Source organism: Microcaecilia unicolor, chromosome 3 (genome assembly GCF_901765095.1).
Source record: "Microcaecilia unicolor chromosome 3, aMicUni1.1, whole genome shotgun sequence".
Classification (NCBI taxonomy): Eukaryota; Metazoa; Chordata; class Amphibia; order Gymnophiona; family Siphonopidae; genus Microcaecilia; species Microcaecilia unicolor.
The window spans coordinates 363567959-363594183 of record NC_044033.1 but is presented as its reverse complement, the minus strand read 5'-3'; the positions used below and the strand labels follow the sequence as shown (position 1 = coordinate 363594183).

The 26225-nt window shown below is 43.2% G+C and overlaps 1 protein-coding gene, 1 long non-coding RNA gene and 1 other non-coding gene across 4 annotated transcripts in view; 2 read left to right on the top strand and 1 right to left on the bottom strand.

The window, feature by feature from the left end:
• Window positions 1-26225, top strand: part of CEP85L (centrosomal protein 85 like) — a 350628-nt gene that overhangs the window by 215531 nt on the left and 108872 nt on the right. The window lies entirely within an intron of this gene.
• On the top strand, window positions 94-14178 carry LOC115466955. Its single transcript, XR_003941624.1, has 3 exons — window positions 94-241; window positions 8186-8194; window positions 14167-14178. It is a non-coding gene; the product is annotated as an uncharacterized LOC115466955 (long non-coding RNA).
• On the bottom strand, window positions 12889-12991 carry LOC115467425. The gene has a single exon (XR_003941718.1). It is a non-coding gene; the product is annotated as a U6 spliceosomal RNA (small nuclear RNA).

Below are 26225 nucleotides of genomic sequence, written 5' to 3'. Positions count from 1 at the left end.
TATTTGGATTTTGCTCTCACACCTTTTTCAGTAGTAGCTCAAGGTGAGTTACATTCAGGTACACAGGATATTTCTCTGTCCCAGGAGGGCTCACAATCTAAGTTTGTACCTGAGGCAATGGAGGGTTAAGTGACTTGCCCAAGATCACAAGGAGCAGAAGTGGGGTTTCAACCGGCCACCTCTCTGGATTTCAAGCCCGGTGCTCTAACCACTAGGCCACTCCTCCACTCCATGCCACCTTGTGCCTTTCTGTATAACCATTTTCTGCTATCAGCATTTCAAAGCCAGCCATGGGATGAGTAACCATTCCCAGCCTTTTCTTACAAAATCCACAAATGTCAGACGTACCAGTTTTTTTTCTATGCTTAAGGTGAACAATCTCATCTGTAATCCACTGTCTTGACCTGCAACTATCAATCTTTCATCCTTAGTTTTCAGTTCTCCGCTTTTTAACCATTCATGTGTCTGGGCTTGATCCACATATGGTTCATGAAGTAAATCTTTATATTTCCCTCTGTATTTGGGCATTTGTCATTTTGTTTTTTGCTGTATTTGCTGATCTACTACTTTGAAAAGCTTTTTTGCCTACTTTGCATATTCTGTTGATACTTACAAGTGGATTCTTACTCGTTCCTTCTGCATGTCAGAACCAGAGGCGTAGCCAGACCTCAGTTGGGGGATGGGCATTTTCCCCACCTCCCTGCTGCTTTCCACCCCCGCTGCAACCGCACATACCTCGGCAGGTGGGGGTCCCCAAGCCCCACCGGGAGAAGCCTTCCTATGGTGAAATTATGTGCTTCGCTGCCAGCCCTGATTTCCTGCTCCGGCACGCATCCTAGGTTTTAGTGAAATTGAGCATGCGCAAAGCTCACACATGCTTAATTTTATTAAACACCTTCATGCGCACAGGGGAGGGGGAAGCAGGGCAGGTAGCACAGCGGTGAATATCGCTGCAGGATAGCTCCTGCTGGTGGGGCTTGGGGACTCCTGCCAGCCAAACCAGCAGACCTTGGGACCCCCAAACCCAAATTGGGGGGGGGGGGGGGGCAGGCTTCCTGTGGCTACGCCACCAATGGGAACACCTGTCCAGCTTAATTATGGAACTAGATTCTGGACACTTGCTCTCATACTTCAGCACTTTTTTCACATTTGGATTTGTTGATACTGTTAAATAGGCCTGGAGGCCTATGATGGTAGCTCTATATGTATAATCTATTTCTCTTGAGGGCGGTTTACCTCAGTCCTAAGCCAGGGTATGTGGAGTATAATCTCAGTCTCTCAAACTTAACTGCTAACTCTCTTTGTTGTACTTGCATTGTGCCAAAGAGAACTTCTTTCTGGAGTTCAATAGATGTAACAAGTATAGGTAACTTATCCAGGTGCGCTTGGAGGTTCTTTTTGATCAAGCCTGTGGCACTCAAAACGATGGGAAAGATTTCCGTACATTTCTGCCACATTTCCTTGGTCTTGGACTGCATTTCTTGGTACTTGAGGATCGTCTCGCTCTCTCCTTGAGATTCATCCAGTAATCGCTTGGGACCGACACCTCTATAATCAATGCTGTTCCGGTGTTTTTCTCTTTTACCGCTGTATCTGGTTTCCTGGCATTCTGCTTTTGATCATTTGGAATGGGGATGTCTCATTCTGTGCTGTGCCTATCAAGTAATGTCTCTTTAAGTACCATGAGAAGGTTCGATAGTTAAGGATCTCAGTAATACAATAGTCAAACGCATTTATCTCTATTTGCTGTGGTATTGCATATGCAAAAATACATTTTCCTCTGTATTTTGAGTCCCAGAATCTGACTATGAGATGTTGCCATTGTGCGATGCATTTGTTTACCTCCTGTGAAGAAAAATAAATTCTGTGTTAAAAACACAACAGAGAGAGCCCATATGGCTTAAGAAGAGTGAATAAACTCACGTTGTGTGGGGTTTTTAGAACAGTCTGTGCTTGAAATTACATTATTCTTTATCAGCTTCATTACATTTTGTATGAGCCTCATTATCCTTTTTTAATGTTGTGACAAGGAACTGGGGTTCACATTATGTTACATATCGATTTTATATTCCACAAAAGCCTATATAGTTCCATGCGGATCACAATAATAAAAAACTGAAACAATAATCTGGGAATAACAAGCATCACATCACAATCATGGAGAAGGGGATGGTTTGAATAATAGTGTATGTATTTATTTATTAGGATTTATTTACCGCCTTTTTGAATGAATTCACTCAAGGAGGGGTACTTGTCTGCACTTTATGAAAACAGAAACTAGAAGGGAAAGTTTTTCCTTTACGAAGTATGGATTACAAGTCCCATGAAGCAGCGGGGCATGAGGTCAGCAGCACCAGGCTTGGGGGAAGCCTGGGTGGCCCAGCAGGCTACCAGCTGGTCTAATTAGGAGTCCCATTGTGTTTATGTTTGTTTAGACTTGATATACTGCCTTTCACAAAAATCAAAGCAGTGTACAATAACAAAATGAACAGATAGGAAAGGCATGCCATTTCCAATAGGACAGGATATCAATAGAAATCAAACAAAATAAAACATGGAAAAGAAAATAAGATGATACCTTTTTTATTGGACATAACTTAATACATTTCTTGATTAGCTTTCGAAGGTTGCCCTTCTTCATCAGATCGGAAATAAGCAAATGTGCTAGCTGACAGTGTATATAAGTGAAAACATTCAAGCATTACTATGACAGTCTGACAGGGTGGGAGGATGGGGGTGGGTAGGAGGTATGCATGGGGACATCAAAGCATATCATTGATATTCTAACAGGATGGGTGTGGATAGGTGAGGGGAGGGTGATCAACAGAGACATACAGCTTTATGGTTTATAATGGGCTAGGAACCCCAGATCCTTGTTAAGTCCTTTCTGTTGGGTGTTAAAATATTCAATCATTCTGACTTCAAAGGTCTTACGTTCTTGTATGGGACAGGACAGGAGAAATTAAAAAAAATAACAGGATAGAAAAGGTGCTAGAAGAAGAAATGGAGAGGGGAATAGAGACAGCTGAATGCTGGGCAGAACTTTTCGACTAAAACCAATCCTGAAAAGTAAGGACTAAGGCCCAGATGCATCAACCATACGTAAAAAAATCTAAAAGGTAAAAGTGCTTACCGAATTTGAAAAAACGAAGAATGCACAAAAAAAAACAAGTCGCACATGTTCGTTGCGGTATTGTAAAGTACAGTGCATTACAGATTTGTTAAACTGTTGTAATCCCCGTCGGGGAAAGGGACTTGATAAACTGCCTTTCTGTGGGGTTTTTTTGCAACTACATTAAAGCAGTTTACATAGTATATATAGGTACTTATTTGTACCTGGAGCAATGGAGGGTTAAGTGACTTGCCCAGAGTCACAAGGAGCTGCGGTGGGAAAGAAACCCAGTTCCCCAGGATCAAAGTCAACCACTAGGATACTCCTCCACTCCTAGAGAAACAAACCTCAGTTTTTGCTCCTGCGTTGGGTGAAGAAACATTTTCTCCGATTTCTCCGATCACAAGACCATGGGGGAGTGAGAGAGGCGAGGGAGCAGTGCCAGACTGGCAGGAAGGGGGGAGAGAGAAGGGGAGAGGGGGAGAAAAGGCTTAACCTGTAGACCAGGTGAGGTCAGAGGCTGGGTATTTTGTCATCCTTAATTGTCAGCATCCTGGGCCAGAGCCCCATCTGGACCAATAGTTAAGCCAGCCGTGCATGAATTGCTTGTTTGTTTTTTTCAAAAACACAAGGACCAGGGGCACAAAATTAAGCTATTAAGTAATACATTTATAATAAATCAGAGAACATCTTTCTTCACTCCAAGTGTAATTAAACCCTGGAATTCATTGCCAGAGAATGTGGTAAAAGCAGTTAGCTTAGCAGAGTTTGAAAAATTTAGACAAGTTCCTAAAAGAAAAGTATATAGGCCATATGGCTCCAGAAAAAGGAGGACGGATTGAGCCAGCCGGGTTTTACTTCCAGTGCTTTCAATGGAAGTAATTGAGCCAGCCGGGTTTTACTTCCATTGCTTGAAAGCAATGGAAGTAAAACCCGGCTGGCTCAATCCGTCCTCCTTTTTCTGGAGCCATATGGTAACCCTTGGGGAAAATCCACCGTTTAATTCTAGGATAAGCAGCATAAAATCAATTTTACTCTTTTGGGATCTAGCCAGGTACTTATAACCTGGATTGGCCACTGTTGGACCGACATTCTGTCCCAGTATGGCAATGCTTATTAATGTTCCTGGATTTCTAAGCAGCCTTCGACACTGTGATTCACAGAATCATACTTCTAAAGTTGGCGTATCAGTGACACAGTATTTGCATGGTTCAAATCCTATTTATCAGATAGACAACAATCAGTTCTGTTCAACAACAGTACATCATTACCTTGGGCACTGAACTGCAGCATACCACAGGGATTCATACTGTTATTTATTTTATTTAATATCTACTTCAAGCCTCTATCAAAGCTGCTTGGTTCGACAGACACAAAACTAATACTGAAAAAGGTGTGAGCAAAATCTAAATAAATAAACCCTACAGTGACCACTTCTCTTGCATACCATGCATCTTAACAGACATGCACTCTACACATGCTAACTTGCAAGCCTCCTTTCCTCTCGTATTATTAATAGTTTGACCTCTGCTTTTAAGCAGGCAAAACTTGTGCTTTGTGTGGCCCCTTCTTCTTAGAAATTGGAAGGTCTTGCATTCCTGCTATAAAGTTGTTGCATGTCATTTTCTGCATACCTTTTAGCTCATTTGCCAAGAGAATGGCAACTGGAGGTTTGTTTTATTTATTTATTTATTTATTTATTAGGATTTATTTACCACATTTTTGAAGGAATTCACTCAGGAATAAAATGGGCCCTGCTGCAGATAACTCGAGTTAATCTTTTGTAAAAGACCCCCTTAAAGCGGTGTACAGTAAGAGTAAATCAAACATAAGCAGTAGATAATTACACCAGGGACAGAGAAATATCCAGAGTGCCTGAATGTAACTCACCTTGAGCTACTACTGAAAAAGGTGTAAGCAAAATCTAAATAAATAAATACAAAGTATGGCATAGTATACAACTTACACGTCAACACAATACGTAATAAGACATTTTAATAGACAGCGTAGGGTATAAGCTAAGATGGAACACATAGATAAGTAAGAGGAGTTAGAAAATAAGGGGGACTAATTTAAAGAGAATTGCGCATGAGGTAAGAGAGATGATTAAACATTATCTAAGCTAAGGTAGGAGTGGATAAACATGTCATCCTGCAGTATGTGCAGCCCAAGTCACTCCTTGTGTGAGTGAGACTAACAAGTTAGTTACTTCTTCCATTAAAGGCCTGGTTGAAGAGCCAAGATGTCACCTGCTTCCTGAAGTTTAGCTAGTCTTGTCAGGGAGTGCATTCCAGAGTGTGGGGGCTACTCCAGAGAAGGCTCACTTGCAGGTATCACATCCTGTAATGTCTTTTGCTAAGTACATTTATTGTTTCACGCAGTCCTGTTATGAGTTGCAATAACAATGCCTGGTCATAATGCTCATAGCACAAATGCACTATTTTGTAATGCAATTGTTGCTTTCACTGACCATTTTTACTCTGAGGTGGGTGACAACGGTAGCACCCTTGCACTTGAAACACTGCAAAGCTGCTTTTTTTTTTTTTTTAATGATGCCTGCTTTACCTCTCTAATCACTGGTTGTTATTACCTTTTCACTAACCTCTATAACAGCCAAATGCATGCACAGTCTTTGATCACCACTTTCTCTGTGTTCCCTTTGTTGATGAGTGGCTGAATTGTGCAGATTGGGAGCAATTTGGTAACATTTTATATTGTACAGCATGCAAAATATATCAAAAGCCCACTAATGCAAAATACAGTGCCTTCTGTATGTTTTTCTTTTTTACTGTTATATATAAAAAGCAAGAAAATATGGAAGGAAAAAGCCCAAGAATAGTGAACTGTTGACTTTAGGGAATATTTATGTCACCGGTTCAAAAACCTTCCATTGTACTATATCATTTAGAGGCACGGAATAAAATTTCGATAGTGCACAGTCATTATTTCCTGAAATTGTGAGAAGCGAAATGCTGACCACCATCGGTGGGATCGTGCAATTTTTTTTTTCAAAACTTCATGGAAGGTAGGTGAATACAATTTTTTTTTCATATAGTACAGTGGAAGGTTATTTGAGCCGGTCATGTGAATTATCCCTAGTGTCAACAGCTCACTACTGCTGACGGGGATGGAAAACATAAGGAGGGTATTGCTTGTTTGCATCAGTGGGCTTTTGATATATTTTGTGTGCTGTGTGGTGTTGTTCCACACCTCTATTAGTTTTTGTTATGATTGTGTAATATTTTTTTATTGGACCTCTGGGCGATGTGTAGCAAACATTATTTTTCCATTTGCACAGCTAGCCCTGGGCTGCAAGATGTAAGATTTATCATATCTTCTTACATAATGTTTGCCTGTAACATCCCCTACAAATATTAAATAGTGGCAATACATTCCATGAAACCACTCCAGCTCACTGGATGGCTAAGGGTAAAAAAACCTAACATTTTAGAAATGTGTCATGCATTCCTAAAAATACCGTTCCAACTGGGTTGAAGGAATACAGTGTGAAACCTTATGCCTTCTTATTTTCTTTCATTTCTACCACCTCACATTTTTCACATGCCAGATGGAATTGAACCAATTAAGCAGTAAGCCTCATATGTTAATTGAGTTGCATAAAATGTTTAATTTTTGTCAGCATCTGATGATCACCAGGGCAAATATTTCTTTGCAGTTTTTTTTAAAAAGTCTACAGTCTAAAGAATATGCTCACCTGAAATACTTTTGGCATCTTCCTTGGTAGCTGTGTATGATTGTTTCTTATTTTATTCTTATCCTCTTTTCCTGCATCTCCATTCTGCATAACTCTTTTACTTCCGGCTCTCCTTGCATTTTTTGCCAGGTTCACTTCTGCTCATTTAACTCCTTCTTCTTCTCCAGGCTTGCCCCCTCCTCACCACCATCCCTCTCTTGCTCCTTTGAATTTAGTTTTTAAATATTCATTATAGACTTATGGAGAGGTTGAGCTAACCAAAGTGTATAATTGTCATCCTGCTCTTCTGGTCTACACTCATCCATGTAGCTTACCCTACTGTCACCCCCATTTCAAAACCCTGGATGATGGATAGGTTAGCATGCTGTATTATGTCCATGGGTCCTTGTTGGATAGAGGGCAGTGTGCTGTAGATGGGCAGTGCTTTAGAGTTTACAAACTCAGTCCAAATCTACTAATGCTTTTCAAAGCTGGTGGCCAGTACTGCCCAGCCATCAAAGAATGGTGTTTATCTTCCTACAGTTCAACCAGGAATTATTAGTTATCTTTAAACTTCTAAGAGTTAGGCACCATGAAATGTTTCTTGTTCTATTTATTACATAAATCACTTTCTAAAAATGTCCTTTTCAGATTAATTAATGATTTGTACACTAGCCCCCGGATTCTATATAGTGCGCTTAGATTTAGGCGCCAAAATTGACGCGGATTCTATAACAACGTGCATAACTCAATTGGCTTAACAAGCTAATGAGCTCTGATATCAGCACTTAACCAGCAATAATGAACACTAATTGGTACTGATTAGAATTTAGGCACATGATTCGCTTAAATGTATTCTGTAAAGGTGTTCACCGAACTTCTATCGCTCGCAGGCAAAAAGGGGCGTGGTTATGGGCGGGGAAATGGGTGTTTCATGGGCATTCCAAAATTTAGGCGCCTAGTTATAGAATCTGGCCCACTGCACCTAAATCTATGCGCCGGGATTGACGCCATGTTTTAGTTGGTGTAAATGGATATGCACAGCTATCAGCACTGAAATATCAACTATGCATATTCTATAATCGGCGCCTAATCTAGGTGCCGATTATAGAATACGTTTAGTCGGCACTGATTTCAGCGCCAATTTTTTTTTTTAAGCACCATATATAGAAACTCCTCCTGTGTGGCTGGTTATGTAGTATAGAATTGGGGTTTGTTTTGCTTCCCCTCGTCCCCCAATGACCTACAGGGGAGACATTCAGAAGTTGGGTAACATAGATATATTTAAAACTAAACCAAACAAAATCATTGAACTGAAACTAGACGATCAAGTTGACCTGGGCTGAAAAATGCAAGCATCTGTATCCTGGAGTCTGGAGAGAAATTCTGTTCCCAGTACTAGGAAAAATGATGGCATCAGCCAGCAATGTGTGTTCGTACAAGAGATGTTTGCAAGCAGGCCAGTACAACAAAGGGATTTTTCCAGTCATCCTCCCCCTCCCTCCCCAGCTTTCTCCCAGCAGTGACTTGAAGTCTTGCCAGCTGATGAATGTCATGCCCTGGCCCTTGCTAAAATAGGGGCAAGTGGCAAGGTCTGCTCCGTGCCACTGTGCAGAACTGCTGCCTTTTCACCTGGCAGACGTTTTCACTTCAATTTGGATTGAAGTGGGAGAGTAGCCGTGCAAAACAGCCAACAAAGAATTAGGTTTTTAAAAAAAACATTATTTTAAAGACAGCTGCCAAGGAATGCCGTGCGTACTGGCCAGGACTTCTTTTTGGGATGCAGTGAAAGTTTTGTGCTTGCTTGCTTTGATTTTGAGTAGGCTTCCACATAGGTTTCAAAATCTGAAAGGATAAAATCGTGTGTGCTCCTGGTGACATGAGGTGATGACTGGAGGAGACAGAAACTTATCAGATGTAATTAGAGTAGCTGGCTTTTATCATCACAGAATTCAAAGTATTTCGAAAACCTGTTGGGAGCATTCAACACCTCTGTGTTTGAGTGAGTAAAGTGTGCCATCGTTTGCCTGGGCATTATTAAGGGTGTATTTATAGTGCTCCACTTTCAGAAAGAAAAAAAAAGTCTTGGACAAGGAAAGTGGAAAAATAATTTGACTGTTTTGGAGTTACCAGTGAAAGCAACTGGGTCAGTCCAGATTAACAGAAAACTATGATGCTTTCCTCACCAGTGTGGATTCTGCAGGAATGGAACCATCCATAAAAGTGAAAAACCTACTTGTTTCCATTGAGTGGTTATATTTTGAAGTCCTATTGTCTAGCAACTGTTTGGCAGGTAGCTTATTTTTTTAAACTAATGCACTGTTGCAGACGGTATTGGTCCTTCCCCGTGCAAAGCACCGTGAAGTCTCAGTGACATGTATCCTGTACACTGTCCTCTCTTCTTTGATCTATGTTTTGAAGACATTATTTCTCTGCCCCTGCTATGAGGTGGATGAATTAACAGGACAAACTATTAATTTCTAAGGTCAGTGGTTTAGTCATATGAAGAATTTCCCTGTTGGGTAATTCCCTGGGATGCTGAGAATGGTTATAGATCCGGACTCTATGACCTTAACTCTTATTTTAAGAATGCAACTTAACTTCCTACCCCTCCCTTCCTTCTCTTCCTGCTTTTGTTACTCTTGAACAGACATTTTTATTGAAAGCTGCTGAGACGGTATTCCATTCAGCGATATATCAAACCATCATAAAACTAAAACCTGTATGTGTCATCCCAAATATTCAGTCAGAAAAATCGTCCTGCTTTACACAGAGGGGCATTTTCGAAAGGGACGTCCAAGTTTTGATGAGGACGTCCTCACAAAACGTCCCCATCCAGGGGCGTGGAAACCCGTATTTTTGAAACAAGATGGATGTCCATCTTTCATTTCGATAATACGGTCAGGGATGCCCAAATCCTGAAATTTGGTCGTCCTTAGAGATGGTCACCCCTAGACTTGGTTGTTTCTGATTTTAGGCGATAATGGAAACCAAGGACGTCCATCTCAGAAACGACCAAATGCAAACCATTTGGTCATGGAAGGAGCCAGCATTCGTAGTGCACTGGTCCCCCTGACATGCCAGGACACCAACCGGGCACCCTAGGGGGCACTGCAGTGGACTTCACAAATTGCTCCTAGCAGTGCTTTTTTTGTAGAAAAAAAGGTGCCAGTACTCATTGTGGGCGGAGTCACCACACATGACTCCACCCCTATTATAGCCACACCCACATTTGCCACACCCCTTATACCAGCCATAGCACATATAAACAGACATCATTGAAAATATTATACTAGTATAGGAGAAAAAAATAACGTGATTTTTTTTTCATTATAAATAATTTCTGTAAGCTGTTACAGCTCCAGTATACCCAGTGCAAAATAAGACAGCAGGTGCAAATTCTCAAATTGGACATATTCCAGACACTAAAATGAAAATAAAATGATTTTTCCTACCTTTGTTGTCTGGTGACTTTGTTTTTCTGATCATGCTGGCTCAGTATCTGATTCTTTTGCTATCTGTCCTCTTAACTCAGTTTCCAGGGCTTCCTTTCCATTTATTTCTTTACTTTCCTCCTTTCTTCTTCATTTCTTGCCCTACATCCGTAAGTAAAAGCTGGGTCCTCCGCAGACTTGACTGTGCTTTTGCCTATTTTCTGCATCCATGTGCAGTTTTTCTCCTCTCTTCCTTTTCCCTCATCTCATCTCCTTCCTCACTCTTTCCTCGCCTCCATCCATGTCCAGCATTTCTTCTCTCTCCCTTTCCTCTCCTCCATCCACCCATGTCCAGCGACCCTCCTGTCCCCCCTGCCACCAACCCTTGTCCAGTGACCCCCCATCCCCCCTGCCATCCACCCATGTCCAGCGACCCTCCTGTCCCCCCTGCCATCCACCCATGTCCAGCAACCCCCCTGTCCCCCCTGCCATCCACCCATGTCCAGCGACCCTCCTGTCCCCCCCTGCCCTCCCCTGCCATCCACCCATATCCAGCGACCCTCCTGTCCCCTCTGCCCTCCCCTGCCCTCCACCCATGTCCAGCAACCCCCTGTCCCCCCTGCCCTCCACCCATATCCAGCGACTATCCTCGTTTCCCTGCTCCCCCTCCCTCCAGCCACCCATACCCATCTGAGCCCCCCTCCCCGACCCAGTCCCCACCTGCCTACCAGCTCCGTGCCGACGACCCTCTTCTCCTGCCACCCGGCACCGTGATGATCCAGCATTTAAAAAAATCAAGGAAGCGGCGGAGCAGTGCCTCACATCTGTCCCGCATCCGCAATCTTTCCCGGACCCCACTGCCCCTCCCATCCTGTCTTATCCCATCTCTTTCTGCCCCTTTCATCCACCCACCTTGCAGCACAATATCCCTCCCGTCCCGATTGCTCTGCGCTAATAAACAAGCATGGCAGAAGCGCGGGACCGTGGCTCTCTGCCTGTCGCTACTGCTTCCTGTGCCGACCCAGAAGTTAACCTCGCACAAGAAGCAGTAGCGGCAGGCAGAGAGCCACGGTCCCGCACTTCTGCCATGCTTGTTTATTAGCGCAGAGCAAGCAAAGTGGAACGGGAGGGATATTTTGCTGCAAGGTGGGTGGATGAAAGGGGCAGAAAGAGATGGGATAAGACAGGATGGGAGGGGCAGTGGGGTCCGGGAAAGTTTGCGGATGCGGGACAGAGGAAGTGCAGGACTCGCCGGGGGGAGGGGTTGCCAGGAGGGGGGGGGGGGGCAAAAAAGGTGCCGGTATGCCGTACCGTCGCGTACCGGAACAAAAAAAAGCACTGGCTCCCAGGTACATAGCTTCCTTACCTTGTATGCTGAGCCCCCAACCCCCCCCCCCCTAAAACCAACTACCCACAACTGTACATATCTACCATAGCCCTTACAGGTGAAAGGGGGCACCTAGATGTCGGTACAGTGGGTTTTGGAGGGCTCGCTGTTTCCTCCACAAATGTAACAGGTAGGGGGGGGGATGGGCCTGGGTTCGCCTTCCTGAAGTGCACTGCACCCACTAAAACTGCTCCAGGGATCTGCATACTGCTGTGATGGAGCTGAGTATGACATCTGAGGCTGGCAATTAATATTTTTAAAGATGTTTTTTGAGGGTGGGAGGGGGTTAGTGACCATTGGGGGAGTAAGGGGAGGTCATTCCTGATTCTCTCCGGTGGTCATCTGGTCAGTTCGGGCACCTTTTTGTGCCTTGGTCATAAGAAAAACACGACCAGGTAAAGTTGTCCAAGTGTTCATTAGGGACGTCCTTGTTTCTTTCGATTATGGGTCGAGGACGTCCTAGTGTTAGGCACGCCCAAGTCCCACCTCCGATACACCCCCTTGAACTTTGGCCGTCCCTGCGATGGAAAGCAGTTGGGGACGTCCAAAATCGGCTTTCGATTATACCGATTTGGACCGCCCTGTGAGAAGAACATCCATCTTCTGATTTATGTCGAAAGATGGGCATCCTTCTCTTTTGAAAATGAGCCCAATAGTAACATTGTAAATGATGGCAGATAAAGACCTGTATGGTCCATCCAGTCTGCCCAACAAGATAAACTCATTTTGCATGGTATGCGATACTTTATATATATACCCGAGTTTGATTTGTCCTTGCCATTCTCAGGGCACAGACTGTATAAGTCTGCCCAGCAATGTTCCTGTACTAAAAGTTCTGAAGCTAATGTCGAAACCCCTTAAAATTTACACTCAGGCTTATCCCTATCTATTCAGTCACGATCAGGGCGTAGACTGTAGAAGTCTGCCCAGCACCAGTTTTGCTTCCCATTTACCGGCGTTGCCACCCAATCTCCGCTCAGATTCCGTGGATCCATTCCTTCTAAACAGGATTTCTTTGTGTTTGTCCCACACATGTTTGAATTCCATTACTGTTTTCATCTCCACCACCTCCCACAGGAGGGCATTCCAAGTATCCAGCACCCTCTCCATAAAAAATACTTCCTGACATTACTCCTGAGTCTGCCTCCCTTCAACCTCAATTCATGTCCTCTAGTTCTACCGCCTTCCCGTCTCTGGAAAAGGTTTGTTTGTGGATTAATACCTTTCAAATATTTGAACATCTGTATCATGTCACCCCTGAAAAAATATGGAACGCTTAACAAATTTGCTTGTCATCGTTGCACAGGGCCGATGCTAATCTTCTCTGTATTGTTTCAATTTTAGTATATGTGCTGCCGAAGCAAGCTTTCTCTACTCGATTTTGGAAGCAGGTTGTTTTGTGCCCCATTGTATAACTCCAATAGATAGGACAAAACATCAATGTTCGAGGACACTAAAAATTCCGCAGTTATAATCCCAGCAACATAAATACTTCTATCATCATATTCTCTTTATACATAAACTAATGTGCAAACATTTTCTTTAAAGAGAAGTATCTTCAGATCTTCCAACACAACTGCTGCAGAATCAGATTTTCTCAAGCAGCACTGTGTAAATCGTCATTGATCCAAACATATTGTAGTTGTTTTTTTTTTTTAATAAAATGTATTGCAATAAAAAGTAAAGCTGCTTAGCTTCTAAAGCAGTTAGAACTTCTGCCAACATGGCCAGGTTTTGTTATCTTCTTCAGGGAAGAGGTTCGCTGAAAAACACACACACACATAGGTTGTGCTTAAAGCTCAGAAAACAAAAGAATGTTTTAAAGTACAAAATACTACAAGGTAATGGCTGACATTCACTATATCCGATTTTCTTCTTAACATGGGAAAATACTATACAGCTGATCAGGGAATACAGCACAAAAATATCCCCAGCCAATCATGTTAACGACCACCACTCCAACTTGGCATTTAACCCATCCGGTTGCACAGTTTGTAGGAAAAACAATCCAGCGCTGCTCTTTATAATTTAAAAGTTGTTGCAGAGACCATTGTATAACTCGGCGCTGGTTTAGATTTGCATAGAAGTGACTTCCTGTTGAATGTGCTGGAAATAAAGTGCTTTCTTCGGGGTTGCTCTTCATATTCTTAGACAGTGATTTTATACAGGCAGTGAGTATTAGCATAACAGAATAGGATGGGTGGAGACTAATAATGATGGAAGGAACAAATTGTGAATACCTTTCTTTGGTAGAAGACTCTAGACAACTGATCTCTTTTTGATAAGGACTTGATGTACTGTGCATCAGTTTAATTGTTTCATCCTTCTGCTTTTTGTAGCCTTCACATTACATTAGCACTGGAAAGATATCAGGCCAGTTCCAGGCTGGCTACTATAGTGTGCTGAAAAAGAAAGAGAGGGTGAAAAGTAATATCTATTAAACAAGTGTATAATCGCTTAATAAAACTGTAACAAACCTGAAACTTAATCCAGATTAATTCAAAGTACAGCAACTCTACTAATCTCCAACTCCTCACAGATAAATAGAATCCAAATCCCAATTGTCCAGTCTATTAAAAGCCTTGGTGTTCCTCTCTAATATTTCACTGGAAGCTCAAAAATGTTTCTTCTAATGAAAAATGATTAGAGCAGTAAGGAAGTTATTATATAAACAGACTTTACACATAAGTACATAAGTATTGCCATACTGGGAGAGACCAAAGTTCCATGAAGACCAGCATCCTGTTTCCAGTGGTGGCCAATCCAGGTCACAAATACCTGGCAAGATCCCAAAACAGTATATTTTATGCTGCTTATCCTAGAAATACTGTAAAAAGAATTAGGCGTTCTACTTGTTAAGTTGTCAAAACTCAGCAAACAAATACAAAAAGTAGAAAAATAGATAAGTGGGTGTCACACAGTACAATACAACATGAGTTTTGGGGATGTCTCATCGATAATGATTTGGCTGTATATTATGACAAAATACTTTTGTCTATCAGCCGTAACAGTCTTTTAATCATTGACTACCCCCTCCATCCAAATTTTAATGAAAACAAATATTCATGTGAAAAGTACTTAGGGCACACACTTATAATGGTAGGAAGAAAACTATTTGAACTACCACTTATCAATTATCAAAATGACTTATCTTATATATCTTATGAATGTAGTGAGGAGCATCCAGGAACCTTCGTTATCCCGACAGGACCTGTTTCGCCAAATTGCTTTGTCAAGGGATAATCCTGCAAAGCCATCAATATATAACAAAAAAATTAAAAAAATTCAGTTTACCATTACTTATTCAGAAAAGACTATTCATTTTTTAGATGTGGAAGTGACAAAAGTAGAGAGTGGCTTTTTGACTAAAGTATATTCTAAACCCACTGATAGGAACACTATTTTAGAATATGGCAGCTGTCATCCCAAACATCTTAGAGACAGCTTGCCGTTTTCTCAGTTCCTTCGTTTCAGAAGAATTTGCACTTCCGATACTGATTTTGTCACTCAGTCCACAAAATTCTCCAATGAACTTCTGTCGCGGGGCTATCCTAAATCTGTTTTAAAACGTGCGTTTCGTCGTGCCAAATACAACAATAGAAACTTGTTATTGAAGACCAAAGAACAAGTTAATTCCGACGAATCAACTATGACATGTGTAATGCGTTTTGTTCCCAAAGGTGAAAGAATAACAAAGATCATTAAACAACATTGGGACATCATGCGTACACATCCCCTTTTTAAAGAGCTGGGTGTTAGGACAGCTTTTTCCCGGGCAAGGAATTTAAAGGAAATTTTGAGTCCTGCAATGTTACCAGTGACAAATACAGTTGAGCAGTCTATTAAATATGGTCACTACAAATGCAATAAAAAGAGTTGTAAAACTTGTGAGTTAACCATTGAATCAGATAGTTTTTGCCACAAGAACCATATTCATAAACTACATAGTCATACCACTTGTCAGACGACTTACATTGTATACAGCATTCGGTGTCCCTGTGATAAAATCTATATAGGTAAATCCAGTAGGTCACTCAATGCACGTATGACTGAACATAGATCTAGAATTACGGCAAGAAACATAGGTGCCCCGCTAGTGCAACATTGCATTAATAAAGGTCACACAATAGATATGCTAAGATGTCAAGTCATAGAACATGTGACTACACATTCGAGGGGAGGCGATCGCAATAGAAAACTGTCACAGCGTGAATCTTATTGGATTTTTAATTTAGATACGATCGAACCAGGAGGTTTAAACACATATATGCATTGGGGGTGTTTTCTATAAGGTTTCAGCGTATAGCGTGTAGCTGATTCACAGATGACGCTTACGTTATTAATCACGTACGGGAAGCACATAGTAGTTCCGGTGCTGACCTTTTAAAAAAGAACGCCGCCGCCATTTTTACATCAAGGCAGAGCGAGCATAAGATATACCAGGAAGCTGGAACCGTAAGTCTCGAGCTTAGTTTCTTAGGAGGAAAGTATTTAGAGATCACATATGTATCAATATATTTTTTTAATTTTTTTGTTATATATTGATGGCTTTGCAGGATTATCCCTTGACAAAGCAATTTGGCGAAACAGGTCCTGTCGGGATAACGAAGGTTCCTGGATGCTCCTCACTACATTCATAAGATATATAAGATAAGTCATTTTGATAATTGATAAGTGGTAGTTCAAATAGTTTTCTTCCTACCATTATAAGTGTGTGCCCTAAGTACTTTTCACATGAATATTTGTTTTCATTAAAATTTGGATGGAGGGGGTAGTCAATGATTAAAAGACTGTTACGGCTGATAGACAAAAGTATTTTGTCATAATATACAGCCAAATCATTATCGATGAGACATCCCCAAAACTCATGTTGTATTGTACTGTGTGACACCCACTTATCTATTTTTCTACTTTTTGTATCCTAGAAATAGGCAGTGGATTTTCCCCATCCATTTTAATAATTGTCTATGGACTTTTCCTTTAGGAAGCCATACGAACTTTTTTAAAACCCTGCTAAGCTAACCTCCTTTACTACATTCTCTGGCAACAAATTCCAGAGTTTAATTACATGTTGAGTGAAGAAAATTTTTCTCTGATTCGTTTTAAATTTAGTACTTTGTAGCTTCATTGCATGCCCCCTAGTCCTAGTATTTTTGAAAAGAGTAAACGGACGCTTCATGTCTACCCGTTCCACTCCACTCATTATTTTATAGACCTCTATCATATCTCCCCTCAGCTTTCTTTTCTCCAAGCTGAAGATCCCTAGTTGCTTTAGCCTTTCCTCATAGGGAAGTCGTCCCATCCCCTTTATCATTTTCGTCACCCTTCTCTGCACCTTTTCTAATGCCACTTTATCTTTTTAGAGATGCGGTGACCAGAAGTGCGGTTGCACAATGGAGCGATAAAAAGGCAGTATAACGTCCTAATTTTTGTTTTCCATTCCTTTCCTAATAATACCCAACATTCTATTTGCTTTCTTAGCCGCGGCAGCACACTGAGCAGAAGGTTTCAACGCATCATCAATGACGACACCTAGATCCCTTTCTTGCTTGGTAACTCCTAACGTGGAACCTTGCATTACGTAGCTATTATTCGGGTTCCTCTTTCCCACATGCATCACTTTGCACTTGCTCACATTAAACGTCATCTGCCATTTAGACACCCAGTTTCCCAGTCTCGTAAGGTCCTCTTGTCATTTTTCACAATCTTCTTGCGATATAACAAGTTTGAATAACTTTGTGTCATCAGTAAATTTAATTACCTCACTAGTTACTCCCATCTCTAGGTCATTTGTGAATATGTTAAAAAGCAGTGGTCCCAGCATGGACACGGGACCCCACTAACTACCCTTCTCCATTGAGAATACTGACCATTTAACCCTACTCTCAGTTTCCTATCTTTTAACCAGTTTTTAATCCACAATAGAACACTACCTCCTATCCCATGACTCTCCAATTTCCTCTGGAGTCTTTCATGAGGTACTTTGTCACACATCCTAGTAAATGCACTTGTCGCCCATTTAGATTACTGTAACGCCTGGCCTTCTACTCTGGACAACAAGCAGCAGAACTTAATTATTACAAAGGATAGCAGTAAAAGTGATCAATAACACTAGGAAATTTGATCATGTAGCTCCACTCCTTTATGCCGAATACTGCCTACCAATCACATCAGGAATTCTTTTCAAAATTCTTAGTCTGGTTCATAAAGTTCATTACTCAGGCGTGACTCTCTTTCTAACCAGACTCCTTGATACCCTATTCCTCCTGTAGGACACTTTTGATCTTCTTAGCAAAATCTTCTTGTTAATCCCTCTTTTAAGCATATTAGACTTGATACCATCCATTATGTGGTATTGAGCATAAAGGGACCCGCAGTCTAGAACAGTCTATCTCTATATCTTAGTCTTGATCTTGACATATACTGTTAGCGGTTTTAGTGGATTAGAAACATATCCTTCCCTTATGTAGCTTCCCATTGTTTTAGAACCTGTTGTATAGTTGTATCCATCAACCAGCAGGTGGAGATAGAGAACTAAAAGCTGAGCTGAGACGTATCTCACTTGGCTTCCTGTCCAGGTCCTCCGTATTTTCTATCTCCAGCACGTGGATGGACACACTTTTTTTTAGCCTTTGGTTCTGAGTGCTTTGCTCCTGATCCAGTTGGTCAGCTGGTCCCCAGTTGAGTTTTGCAGGTGGCTTGAGTTTGCAGAGTCATATCTGGAGGTTTTTTGATCTCTCCCCCCCACCCCCCCCCTCTCTCTCTCTCTCTCTCTTGTGCCCTGCAAATTCACTTCTATTTCCTGTGAAGCTCTCCTTTTCCAGCACAACCTTTAAAAAAACAAAGAAGGAAAGAGGTTTACTGGAGAGCATGAGACAGAGTATCAGTCCTGATTCTTTTTCATTTAGGGTAAGAATTGTGGAGACTGTGAGCTTTGGGGGAGAAGCCAGCTGTGGTAAGTGAGAGGGATCCTGATTCACTGCTTGGGACTGCATTGTGCTGTTCTTGTGCCAGTAGGGGAGTTTTCTCGCTGTGAGACCCACCAGCTGGCGTTGGGGCGTTGCAGTGCATGGAAGCCAGGAATCCTGCAGAACATGGGGGAAACGGTTGATGGCAGCACGTTTTTTGATTTGGTGCAGCATCCAAATATGCTGGGGACTTTGGGTTCTCTGGCAGGGCCGGTGTGCAATTTGATGCAGGAAAGCGTGGGAATGGGTACCATTTTGTTTGGGCTGACTAGCGGTAAGGAACTGCCTCTGTATGATCAGGCATGGAGCTCAGCCACCATTTTACAACTTCAGGGTCCAACAGAGCATTTGGTTGCATTGGGATATTTGTTTTATTCAGAGTTTATATTGCTCTTACGCCTATTTACTGAAGCAGGGTCAGAGATGCTACAAGTTGCTTCAGTTTCTCACCGCGCTGGCTCCTAAGAGATCTCGTTTAGCCTTATTTGTCCACTCCTGGAGGTCTGTCTTTGTTTCACCTTCCCTATCTGATGTGGTCTCGGTCTATTTGGAGGAGCCATCATTGAAGGAGTCATTAGGGGAGGGAGAGCTCCTTCCTGAGGAGGGGTTTGACCCAAAAGTACGAATATCGTTTCATAAATCGTTTCTGAGGCATTGGTGGTGCTTTCCTTTGAAGAGCCTTCTTCTTCGGTGTCAGGAGTTCCACCTTTGTCAATCATGAGGAGTCTTAGAGGTCCTTCTAAGGCGTTCTCGATGCATCCAGATATTCAAGTCCTGATTACAGCAGAATGGGTCTCATTGGACACGGGGCTGAGAGTGGGAAGAGCCATGGCTCACCTCTACCCGCTAATTCTGGATGATAGAGAAATTGCAGCTTCTCAGGGTAGACTCCCTTGTTACAGTGGTGACTAAGAAGACCACCTTGCTGCTGGAAGGGGGCATTGATCTAAATGACCTACAGGATAGGAAGCTAGAAGACGCGCTGAAACAAGCTTTGAAGTGTCCTCAGTGTACAGCTCATTCATGGTAAGAGCATGCCTGAAGCTACATCAGCAGTCTTCAACACAAAATGGACACCATAACACTCAGCTGGAAATGGGGTTGGCTTACTTGGCAGATGCTGGTTATGATGTGTTACAGGTTACGGCGCGCAGTATGTTATTGGCTGTCACGGCACGTTGGCAACTCTGGTTGCGGCATTGGCCAGCAGATGCAGCATCAGTCACATCTGGTTAAACTGCTGTTATGGGGCAAGTGGCTATTTGGAGAAGATCTCAGCAACTTGGCGAAAGAATGGGGGGAAACTAAGGCACAGTGCTTGCCAGAGGATAAACCGAAAGCCTCTGTTCGTCCGTTGTCAGGGGTCCCTCTATCTTGATTTTAAGACAGCAAACAGTACTGGCCTAGTCACCAGCAATATGATTAGAAGTCCCACTTTCAGACACACCAATCTTCCTTTCTTATGGACAGGAAGTCCTCTTTTCAGTCAGCTAGAGTGCTCAATGCCTCCGGAGTTTTACGATGTGAGGCTGGCCCACTCTTCCTCTGGTGGGAGGACATCTTCAGGTGTTTCAGGAGATGTGGGCCAAAATCACATCAGACTAGTGGGTTCTCGATATTCTTACAGAAGGTTACAAGTTCGCCTGGTCAGTTCTTGCAGACTCCTTGTCGAAATGGACCCAAGGCGGTTGAGGTTCAGGCCACTGTAGATTCCTTGCTGGTGCTCTAGGCCATTGTTCCAGTTCTACAGGCTGAACAGAGACGGCAGATACTCCATGTACTTCATTGTCCCAAAGAAGGAAGACACCTTTCTTCTAGTCTTAGATCTCAAAGGTCTAAACTACTGCCTCCAAGTGTTCCTCTTTCACATGGAAACACTAAAAGCAGTCATAGCCTCGGTTCAAGTGGTAGAATTTCTCACCACCCTCAACCTCAAGGAGGCATACTTGCATATACCCATATGGCCACTGCATCAGAGGTTTCTACATTTTGTGGTGCTGTGCTGTCACTTCCAGTTCAGGGCTTTGATCTTCAGTCTCACTACGGCACCAAGAACATTTACCAAAGTTATTATGGTGGTGGTGGTGGTGGTAGCCTTCCTTCTGCACCAGAGTTCACCGGTATCTCAACAACTGGCTCATTCATGTGTCATCCTATTTGGACAATGCGGTGGTGATAGACAAAGTTGTCTGCCTTCTGCAGTCGTTTGGTTGGTTAATCAATTTTGAGAAGCACAAACTAACTCCATCGCAGATGCTGGAGTATCTGGGCATTCTATTCGACACAGCAAGGGAGAAGATGTTCCTCACAGAACGCAGGTTCAACAGATTCATCTTCTCCTCAATCAAGGCAGGCCCAGAGTCTGGGACTATGTCCATGTTCTGTGGTCAGTGATGACAGTAATGGAAGTGATGCCATGGGCAAGGGCTCATATGTGGCCATTAGAGGAGTCTCTTTTCAGCTACTGGTCTCCAGTGTCACAGAAGTATGACCTTCATCCTTCTTGGATGCTGGTTGCCAGACAGAGTATGCAGTGGTGGTTGTTACCCAGGAATTTGACTGTAGGATCTCCATTTCTGATAATACAGTGGGAGGTAGTGACAGTGGTTGCCAGCAAGTCAGGTTGGGGAGCTCATTACAAGTTCCATCTAGCACAGGACACCTGAACAGAACAGGAGTCTCAGTGGTTGATAAAGTGCTTGGAGCTCAGGGCAGTGCAGAATGCCCCAGTCTAAGTTTCTCAGACAATGCAACGGTGGTGGCTTATATCAACAAGCAAGGTGGGACCTACAGCTGTCCAATGATGGTGGAGGCGGCCTCCCTTATAAATTGGGTTAAAAAAAATCTTCTGTACTTGTTGACAGATCACATTGCTGGGTCCTTGAATGTGGAGGTGAACTTTCTCAGAAGGCACTCTCCTTGGACTTAGGAAAATGTGGAACTATCCAGCCAGGGTTTTCAACTGATAGTGGACCGATGGGGTTCTCTGCTTATGGACTTGATGGCAATGAAAAAGAATGCCAAAGTGCCCAAATTCTTAAGTCGTTGGAAAGAACCGGGCTCAATGGGGATCGATGCCCCTACTGCAGCCCTGGCCGGAGATACATCAGCTGTATGTTTCCTTCCTTGGCCCATGGTAGGCTGCGTGTTGAAAAGGATTGCATTGCACTTGGGTCAAATAATTCTCATAGTGCTGGATTGGCCATGGAGACTGTGGTATGTGGACCTGATTCAACTGCTGGATGGGGATCCTCTCCATTTTCTGCAGTTACACGAGGTAAAAGGAGGAAAGAAAAGTGAGAGATCAAGTGGCATTGAAGGGACCACAGAGAAAACCCAGCCATACACAGCACCGCAGTAAGAAGAAATTTTCTTACCTGGTTCCAAATGGTAAGTGGTATCCCTGGGCAATCCAAAACAGCTCAATTCAACGTCTCCAGATTACCATCCACCAACACTGGTAGAGAATTAAATAACCAGTTTCGCATAGCATTATGTTTATTGTATCAGCGCTGAGAGATAGGGATTCAGCAATCAGATTCTCTGTCTGAAACAAGGTCGGTGCTCACGGATGATCTGTGCTCCTTTGGTCTTATGGCTTGGCCATTGAAAGGGCTCAGTTGAGATGAAAAGATTATTCTGATTCGGTCATTGCAACCTTGTGCTTGGAAGTCAGTTTGGGGGCTTCGTTTCTCAGGGCAGTGATCCCAGGATCTCACACACTCTAGGGATTGCTTTTAAACAGGCACCTCATATATTGTGGAACAAGCCCATTACCAAAGAAAATGAAACAAATTAATTACTGCCACATCTTCCTCCACATCTGACTTTTCCCTCTCCAGACACATCTCCTCCCCATCCTTTCCTCCACCCAACGTACACATCCAATTCTCTGAACATCCCCACCAGCTCAAATGCTTCTCCCCTGACCGTCAGATCCTCCCCCCACACCCTGACCCTTCCAGGACCTACCCATAGTCTTCATTGGTAGTTCAGTGGGCCCAGGCATGAGTATTTGGCTCCTGCCGGGGATTGTGCTAGGATGTAAATTGGCCACCATGACCCCCAGCCATAGACATGTAGCACTATCACTAGAGGCATCTATTACTACTACTATCATTTCTATAGCGCTACTAGACATGCACATTGTGCCATTCCCTTGAAACACTGGTAACCCTTCTACCCTTTGAGATAAGGGTCTCAGTGTAGCCATGGATAAGCTTCAAGGATGAGAAACACCAGGCCCTGACCAATTCCTGAATTAGCACAAAAGTAAATTGGGTGGCGGGGAGGGGCTGGCCATAGGGCGAACAGGTCAATGCCTTGGATGGGAAGCAATGTGCAGTGTCATGTAGAATATCACCACTTTAGATCTAGTAGTCGAGGACCACCAACAGAGCCAGTTTCCTGAGTAATTTGCTCAGACAGTCAGCAGAGAACTTATCCAGAGAGTATTCAGTAAGATGGGAACTTGATTTCCAAATCCTAAAAAATGGAATTAGCTGTCCTGTCAGAGGCTCTGGGAGAGCAATGGGCTGATAATAGAGGAGACCAAGGTTTAGATTTTCCCTCTTTCACTGCCAGGTTCTTGAGATTGGGTCAGCCTCACCTAACTTATGGAGCCTCTCTCCACCCTGATAACTAGAGTCCTCTTTGGGTAAAAAAAGTCCCTGAAGGCTTTCCAGCCTAATCCTAACTACAGGAGCTTTAGGGAACAGGGAGGAGTGGCCTAGTGGTTAGGGTGGTGGACTTTGGTTCTGGGGAACTGAGGACCTGAGTTTGATTCCCACTACAGGCACAGGCAGCTCCTTGTGACTCTGGGCAAGTCACTTAACCCTCTATTGCCCCATGTAAGCTGCATTGAGCCTGCCATGAGTGGGAAAGCACAGGGTACAAATGTAACTAAAATAAATATAAACTTGGAGAAGAGTACTCAGTGGCATGGCTGGTGTAGGATACTGAGAAATCTTCTTTAGTTATCTTGCAGAACTACAGCATAGAAATGTTGTTCTCTCTATTAGTCGGAATCTTGGTAGCTGCAACCTGGGAAGGCTTGAACGCAACCAAGTGCTCTGGAGCAAGTATGTTAGATACCTGCTAAAGCAGTGCTTTTCTAGATAAAAAGGTACTGGTATCAACATGCACTGTCAACCTTAGGGAGTGGGATGACCATCCTTGGCCCTGCCCCAACAGTAACCATACCCCTGCAATCAGTCAGTCATAGAGCTTATCACAGTGCTTCCTAATTTTTTGTGGATTTGACCCCATGATTGTGGCCAAATAAAATTGTGTGACCTCCTGGAGGTACAGAATAATGATGCACCTGTAGAGAGTCCACTTAGGTTGTGACCCTATATGTAGGTTTTGTGACCCCATTTTGGGTTCCTACCCACAGTTTGGGAATCTCTGGCCTATGAAAAGGCAGCATTGCAAATATTGCATCGGTCTCTAGAGCATCACACCTCTTATTAGGGAAATAGAATAAGCAGGACTGTTACAGATCTCTCCACAAACACTGCATGTTAGCAGAATCCCTTACATACAGTGGGGGAAATAAGTATTTGATCCCTTGCTGATTTTGTAAGTTTGCCCACTGACAAAGACATGAGCAGCCCATAATTGAAGGGTAGGTTATTGGTAACAGTGAGAGATAGCACATCACAAATTAAATCCGGAAAATCACATTGTGGAAAGTATATGAATTTATTTGCATTCTGCAGAGGGAAATAAGTATTTGATCCCCCACCAACCAGTAAGAGATCTGGCCCCTACAGACCAGGTAGATGCTCCAAATCAACTCGTTACCTGCATGACAGACAGCTGTCGGCAATGGTCACCTGTATGAAAGACACCTGTCCACAGACTCAGTGAATCAGTCAGACTCTAACCTCTACAAAATGGCCAAGAGCAAGGAGCTGTCTAAGGATGTCAGGGACAAGATCATACACCTGCACAAGGCTGGAATGGGCTACAAAACCATCAGTAAGACGCTGGGCGAGAAGGAGACAACTGTTGGTGCCATAGTAAGAAAATGGAAGAAGTACAAAATGACTGTCAATCGACAAAGATCTGGGGCTCCACGCAAAATCTCACCTCGTGGGGTATCCTTGATCATGAGGAAGGTTAGAAATCAGCCTACAACTACAAGGGGGGAACTTGTCAATGATCTCAAGGCAGCTGGGACCACTGTCACCACGAAAACCATTGGTAACACATTACGACATAACGGATTGCAATCCTGCAGTGCCCGCAAGGTCCCCCTGCTCCGGAAGGCACATGTGACGGCCCGTCTGAAGTTTGCCAGTGAACACCTGGATGATGCCGAGAGTGATTGGGAGAAGGTGCTGTGGTCAGATGAGACAAAAATTGAGCTCTTTGGCATGAACTCAACTCGCCGTGTTTGGAGGAAGAGAAATGCTGCCTATGACCCAAAGAACACCGTCCCCACTGTCAAGCATGGAGGTGGAAATGTTATGTTTTGGGGGTGTTTCTCTGCTAAGGGCACAGGACTACTTCACCGCACCAATGGGAGAATGGATGGGGCCATGTACCGTACAATTCTGAGTGACAACCTCCTTCCCTCCGCCAGGGCCTTAAAAATGGGTCGTGGCTGGGTCTTCCAGCACGACAATGACCCAAAACATACAGCCAAGGCAACAAAGGAGTGGCTCAGGAAGAAGCACATTAGGGTCATGGAGTGGCCTAGCCAGTCACCAGACCTTAATCCCATTGAAAACTTATGGAGGGAGCTGAAGCTGCGAGTTGCCAAGCGACAGCCCAGAACTCTTAATGATTTAGAGATGATCTGCAAAGAGGAGTGGACCAAAATTCCTCCTGACATGTGTGCAAACCTCATCATCAACTACAGAAGACGTCTGACCGCTGTGCTTGCCAACAAGGGTTTTGCCACCAAGTATTAGGTCTTGTTTGCCAGAGGGATTAAATACTTATTTCCCTCTGCAGAATGCAAATAAATTCATATACTTTCCACAATGTGATTTTCCGGATTTAATTTGTGATGTGCTATCTCTCACTGTTACCAATAACCTACCCTTCAATTATGGGCTGCTCATGTCTTTGTCAGTGGGCAAACTTACAAAATCAGCAAGGGATCAAATACTTATTTCCCCCACTGTATGCACAACATGGACAGATCGTCACCTAATAAGGGCTCACAGATTACAAACAGAACTATATAGAAAAACATTTGAAAATGGAAACCCTGAGCAGTCAAACTGTGAGCAATAGCATCTATATTTGTGCACAAAAAATGGTATTGACAGAGCTCAGGCACATACATTACGTACATGTGCTGGAATGCTATTTTACACAGAAACATGATTCTGCATATAAATATTATTGTGTGGTTTCATTTGAAAGAAGTCTAGGATGTGACTGTTCACTTCACAGCTATGCAGTTCCTCAGCCCTGCCTTTTTTTTTTTTACCCATCCCCTTCAGCAAAGCTAGAAAAAAAAGCCATAGGTCCTTATTGCTCCCACTACAGGACAGAAACAGGCATGAAATGCTCACTAATGCTGACTGCAGAAGAATGAGCTAAAATCTTGCACCTGGCATTAAAGATCTGATGTTAGGAAACCCCATACTCAGCCTTTAGGTCTTCTGTGCAC